Source organism: Delphinapterus leucas, chromosome 12, assembly GCF_059928025.1.
Source record: "Delphinapterus leucas isolate spDelLeu-1000000601 "Yukka" chromosome 12, BTC_Dleu_Yukka2, whole genome shotgun sequence".
In the NCBI taxonomy this organism is placed as follows: Eukaryota; Metazoa; Chordata; class Mammalia; order Artiodactyla; family Monodontidae; genus Delphinapterus; species Delphinapterus leucas.
The window spans coordinates 75,826,984-75,833,579 of NC_143140.1; the positions used below are offsets into that span (position 1 = coordinate 75,826,984).

The 6,596-nt window shown below is 44.0% G+C and overlaps 1 protein-coding gene across 2 annotated transcripts in view; it reads right to left on the reverse strand.

The window, feature by feature from the left end:
• PLAGL1 (PLAG1 like zinc finger 1) overlaps positions 1-6,010 on the reverse strand; it is a 30,585-nt gene extending 24,575 nt beyond the window's left edge. Inside the window, exons 1-2 of one of the 2 annotated variants that reach the window (XM_089922083.1) lie at positions 5,974-6,010; positions 1,860-1,891 (exon numbers count right to left, since the gene is read on the reverse strand). The gene's annotated coding sequence lies outside the window, so the exon portion shown is untranslated. Of the gene's footprint in view, positions 1-1,859; positions 1,892-5,973 lie in introns of those variants that run through there. The other variant, XM_089922079.1, reaches the window with a different exon arrangement.
• Positions 6,011-6,596: the final 586 nt, after the last annotated feature.

The following is a 6,596-nucleotide window of genomic DNA, read 5'->3' on the forward strand; positions in this document are numbered from 1 at the left end:
AGAACTGGGCGAGCCTTGACACCGGGAGGCCTGCCTCGGCTTCCAGCGAAAGACTCCTCTGGGTTGAGGATGTGCAGGGCCTGTTTTCGAAAAGCCTCCCAGATAAGTTTTTTATTTTCTAAGGACTGTAATTCCAGACGGAAAGGAGCCCACCCGATTTGGCAGATCACAGGCAACTAAGTCTTACTTCGGGGAGCTGGATCACCACGACTGAGATTATACCTCTGAAGTGGAGACCGTAAACAGGACATTCATTATTCATTTCACAGCAATGGAGTCGTTTTGAAGACGACAGGAGCATGTTGTGAAAGGGTCGCTCAGAGTTTGAACAGATCTGTGGGCCTGGCACCTGGCCCTCTACCTTCTCACACAATCCCTGGGGGACTTCAGTCACCACCCAGGGTTTCAACTACTCCTTGGGGTCACAGACCTCCCAAATCTCTATCTTCAATCCTGAACTTCTTTCAAATTTCAGGCGAATCCATCCTGCACCTCTCAGCTTAGATATCGTCAGTGCCCCTGAAGGTCACCTACCCTAAAGCAGGGGCTCCGCACGGCTAACCCGCCAGGCTTCCTCCTCCAGCACCAGCGATTTTAGCCACTGGCACCACTATGTAATAAGAGTTAACGTTTATTGGATGCTCACCAGGTCGTGGCCATTGTTTTAATCACTTTACTTAATGCTCCAAACAACCAACCATATGCGGAGGAAGCATTAACCTCATCTTACTTATGGGGAAACTGAGGCTTAGGAGTGATGCCAATTTGCCCACGGTCACACAGTCAGCAAGCAGCTGAGCCGGGCTTTGCATCCAGAGTGTGGGATTTGAGAGTCCACATTATTAATAGTCAGTCTCTTCACTGTGTTGCTTCCCAGCTGCTCCAAAGTTAGAAACTCTGGAGGCATACGAGATTTTACTCACTGACTAAGCTATACAGATTCTTCGAGCTTATTGTCTCTCAAATCTGTTTCCTTCTCTTCATTTCCATAGTTACCAGTGTTTGGGTGATGTTTTGCCTTCGTTACAGCCTCCAAATCAGTGCAGCAGGACAACTCTGGAATTTTACTTCGTTTGTCCTCCCAACATCCTTTCTAGCTCATTTAAAACAGGTGCAGGCTTTGTAATTCCTTGTATTTTAGCCCAGATGACGGCAGAAGCAGTCTGTCTTTCTTAACATCTAAACCCAGTGAGGAGACTCTGCCCAACTTCAGGGTCGAGAGAAGGAGAGAGCGGTAAGAGGGAGAGAAAAAGACACTGTCCCCTCCACCCCCAGCTCCCGGGGCTGGAAAGGAAAAGGGGCCCTGGCACAGCTCTGTCCCCAAGGCAGGACAGAACCCTCTAGAGGACAGCTGTGGGTGTGCTCAGGGAGGCCAGGCCTGGGGCAAGAGTGGCAGGGCTTCAAGAGACCACTACCCCACTGTCATATACCAAAGACCAGCCCTCACCTACCGGGTGCCAGGGAAGTCTCCAGATTCTAGGACACACACTCCATGGGGGAAAGGGAGACACCTAAAAATGACTGCAATGAAATTTCTCTCTAGGTTGACGGAATGGGGAATACAAAAGTGAGTACTTCCTGCATACTTGACACCGTGGAATGAGATTCAGACCTGTGAGGGGCGCCTGAGTAAGGTGCAAAGAATCACAGACTTGTGTGCATCTGTGCTATAGACTAGCTTCAACTGCTACAATGGGAGCCAGATTATTTTTCAAAAAATGCCACCCCCCCTCCTCTTGTAGAGAGGAGTATGGACTCTGCAAAGGTGCTGGGGACCTGGCAGCTGTCCTGTGCTTTAGTCCCAGGGGCAGGTAGAGAGGAAGGAAGGAAACAAGTGCAGATGTCGAGAGTTTACTCACAAGATTAACGCCTCTGATTCCTATGCAAATACCTAGAAAGGGAGAGACAGAGAAAGTTATCTTTAAGGCCTTTATCTTAAACTCTGAGTTGCTTAAAAACCAAAGGAAAAAAACAGAAGTCTACTAGGAAGAGAAAAGAGAGGCCAGTGCTGCTAGAATCTTGAGGCCCAGGACACCGCCGCTTCTGAGCCTGGACGTGCCCTCCCAGATCAGCTGCCCGGACGGAGTTTCCATCAGTTTGGAAACCAACTGTTTCCAACGGTTCTGGAAACTGTTGGTTTCCAGAAGATGGAAATAAGAGTGTGCTGGAAACTGGGGTGGTGTCGGGGAGGAGAAACGATATAAATGTGACAAATTTGTTGATTCAGAGATGTTGCAGTAACGGTAGGTCCTTGTGACACCAAATGTCTACACGGATTTGGACTTTGGGGTCAGTCATGTCCTCAAAACAAATTCCATTTAAATTCTGTGGCTGAATATCTGAGACTTCGGATGAGGCTTATGAAGGCCCTGATGAAAACCAGAGAGGATTCTAGATAAGCCAAGATGTATCAGCCAGTATGCCGAGATTAGAACTTTTGGAACAGGGAGTTCTGGTTGGAAGAATTTCAGACATACAAGAATCAGCAAATAGGGGACCCCATTTTCCTGCTGCACAAGCACCCACTAAGTCTGCCCGGCATGTGGGGCGCGTCCACAGGGAAGACAGACCCGGGAGAGGAGGAGATATCTGGGGAGCAAGTGCCCCATCACAGAGGCAGGGCGGGCCAAGACAGTGCCCCCTCTCTGCTTTGGTTATTAGGAAAATGAGCATTTGGTATTAAATGGTGCCCAAGAAGAAAACCCCCAGACAGGGAACTTGGAAGTTAGGGTGCGTTGAGCAAGCAGACAGAGGTTCGGAAAACCAGAGTGCAGGGCCACCCTCCCCTCCTAAGGGTCTGGCCTCTGCTGACACTTGCTTCCCTTCTCACACCAGATGGGGGAGCCCAGATGGAAAAGAGGAGGTGGCAGTCAATGAGCACTCACAGGGCTCAGCCCCAACCCGCACCATCCAACAGGGGCAACCACGTGCCGGAGGCTACCTTCCGATCTGTGGTGCCCCAAAACTTAGTGGCAGTGGAGGGTATGCTGGACGATGGGGACCGGCCCACCCTACTGGCCAAGAACTCAATTTTCACGTGGCTTCCTTCAAACTACTACTAGCCTGGCAAGTAAAGAGCTTATCAGTAAAGGGACATTTCTACGCACTGGACACCGAGATCCCTACTGGTTCCTCAGCCTCTCTGTTCTCAGACTGGCTCCCCTTCATCCCTTCATTCTAACAATGCCGCTGTCAGAGTGATTCTTCTAACATGCAAATACGCTCCAGCCACTTGGCTGTTTGGAATTCTTCAATGGTCCCATTAATTTCCGTCAGTTGCAACCAAGAGTCCTGACTGATCCACTGAAAGTTTTTAATCAGAAGAGCGATATGCTAAGGGCTCGCATTATAGAAAGAGACCTCAGACAGCAGGCAGACAGATAATGCTCCTGCATTTATCCATTCTATACATTAAAATCAGTAATTCCATAGGAAAAAACAGAAAACAATTTTTTAAAGCTGTGCACAAAAAAGACTAACAGCAATAACTGAACACCGAAGTTTCTCTGTAAAACTGAGTGTTGACAGGGAGCTCTAAATCTCCCCTGAATCAGAACTAGCAAACGGGAACCATTTTAGGGAAACAACAAAAAATGATGATCACCCTACTGTGGTTCTAATTTGCACGTTGACTCTGTGTGTGTGTGCGTCTGTTTTATGAATCACTTCATTCCTGTGCTCAAACAAAAAGGGAAGAATTACCTTGGTAAATGCCACATAATGGATCAATTAAGTTACTCCCCAAATAAAGTACACTTTGTCATAGTATAAACACGCATAACTCCTAACACTATTTTAAACACATTGATAGATATGTGCTTTATTTATTAATTGTACCCACAATAGTTAACACCCTCCTATATTATGAACCCCCCAATGCCCTTCATCCCCAACGGCCTTCACTTTAACTTTTTGTTTGTTCAGGGAGTCAAGGAAGTAAAAAAAAAAAAAAAAAAATTAATGCTATTTCTTGGATAGTAACTTTCCTTACCTCAAAGTGGTATGATAATGTGTTTTACTCTCCCTTATTCTTTTACTAGAAGCATACTCTACTTAATACTAGGTTGTGTTCCTACAGTTAGTTAAAAAACGTTAACCAAATGATACTATTCTGCTGGAGGAAGTCCAAGAAAGATGGGCTGGTGGAGTGCAAAGAGCAGCGGCTTTGGAGTCACATGGCTCTAGGTCGGGACACTGCTCTGCTACTTGCCAGGTATGTAACCTTAAGCAAGTTCCCTAACTTCTCTTCATGCTTACATCTCTCTACCTGGCAGAGCTGTTGTAAGATTATGCATTACATATGTCCATACGGGGCCACAGTGACTGGGGCAGAGTCTGAAGTTTATGTACAAAGTAGATGTGGCCTGTTTAATAAGTATCAAGAATGATTTTATACACTGGGTAAGTTCACAACTAGGAAATATTCATAACCGGTTTCAGAATACAATACATATAACAGAAAGTATGAATTATTGGTTCACTTCAATAATCTTTCTTTAATTTGGATCATGACACAATTCCATTCTCTAACACATACTTGTAAAAGAAGTTTCTAATTATTTCCTGCCTGCTTCAAAACTTTGTATGTCATGTATTTGAAAGATTTTTAAATTCTTAAGCAGTATAATATTATTAGCTGTGCTTTTAATGGCAATGTCACATTTAACTAGAGGAAACAATTACAAATAGGCCTGGCATGAATTGGTCTTACAGGTATCATGAAGTCACCCAAATGATACACAGAAGTGATTCTGGCACATTTGGATTTTGCTAGAATCTTTCTTTTGAATGTATGAGTGGGGAAGTGGATTAATTTCAATTAGAACCATTTGGAGAACAGGAATTTAAACACACACATCTAATATTTCACTTTGGCCCTTCACCTGGAGCAGCTGTGGACAGCCTTTCTAGAAGTCAGTCCAAGAGCAAAATAAATTTGGAAGTGGTTCATCTAGTTTAGGAGAAAAAAAAACAACCCAAAAAAACTCAAGTGTACGAGGGGATATAAGAAAACTTACAAAGAAGAATAAAAAAATATGGCATATTACACTCAAGGACATTTTGCAAAAAACTATGTGGAGAGAGGCCAAAAGTTATGGTTAAGCAACACTGTTAGCACTAAAGCTGCAAAGTAGGGGGAGGGTTCCTTTGGGGTGAAGAAGGCAATGGGCTTAAACAGAGAACGAATACATGTCACAGGAGAAAAACAACCCAAATGCTGCATATGAAATTTAATGACTAGGTGTCATTATTTTGAAACCGGCGTTTAAAACAAATCATCATCTCTATATGTATGATGGAGAAAAATAAAAAATCAAATCTTCTGATAAATATTGGGGATCCTGTCGACCACGAGTTCCCTCAAATTTAGGGGCAAATTTAGGTTACCTCCACTGGATTTAGTGGCATACTTATTTCATAATTTTAGGAAATTTGGACAGAATATATGCAAATTGAGAATCACCTCACATTATGACTTTAGGAGCATGATTTAGAGACTGCATTGTCATGGATGCAACATACTAAATATGATTCTAAGTGGAGTCTAATACCCCCAATTTTCCCCTAGCATTAATTTGTTTTTCTTTGAAAACGTCTTTTTAAGTGTCAGGGAGGGAGATCACAAGTTTCTAGGAAACAAGTCATGATAAATAAAAGGCATCTGTATAGTGCCCCTTATTTCTAAAGTTATATGAGTATCAATGACAGTTCTTAGCACGTTCTCTTGATTTTTCTAAAGAGGAAAAAATAGGCTTTCATATTCCCCAGCCGTAATTTTTCCCTCAAGGTCTGCAGTTCCTCAAATGAAAATTCTCGGAGAGCAAGTGTTTTCTGGAACATAACCCCCTCTACCGTGGAGAGCGGGAAGCTTTGGCGTGTGCTCTAACCTAGGAGAATGAGAGCACAGGCTCACAGCTGGCCACAGAGAGCAGCCTGGGCAGAAGTCAGAGGGTGTAGCAGAGACACACTTACCTTTCTAAGTTTGAGGTACAGAGGAGTTTCAGATGTGACATGAAACATCAGATGTGAGAGCAATCCTAGAAGAGGAAAAAAATGTCAAAAGGTTAAAGAAAAAAAAAAAAGGCATTGAGAAAAACCACACCGATACTGTGTTAGGCGACATTTATATACAGAATGTGAGTTCAGGAATGCCAGGATCAAAAACTTCTTTCCGTCAATATGCCATCGTGTTATATTCCAACCTTCCAGAGACACACCTCTAAGTTCTTACAGGATTTTTAGTTTGAGAGAGACAATGTGGTGACGTGGTGACGAGCTGGGGCCATGGTGCCAGAATGCCTACATTCAGATCCAGGTGTCACCTGGAGCCACTCAGAAACCTCACACCACTTGCTGAACAGCTCTCTGCCTCAGCTTCTCGCCTGTAAAATGGAGATGATAACCATACCTATAGCCTAAAAGCCTTTTGAGGATTAAATGAGTTAACGTGAGTGAAGTGCTGAACACTGCACCTGGGAAGCAAGGTGTACTCCTGTATTTGCAATTCTTTTCCAGAGACCCCAATTCACGTGAAAATTTCTCAGAGCCTCAGGAAGAAATTAGATGATAATCAGAACCTTTTGTAAAAGGGTCAA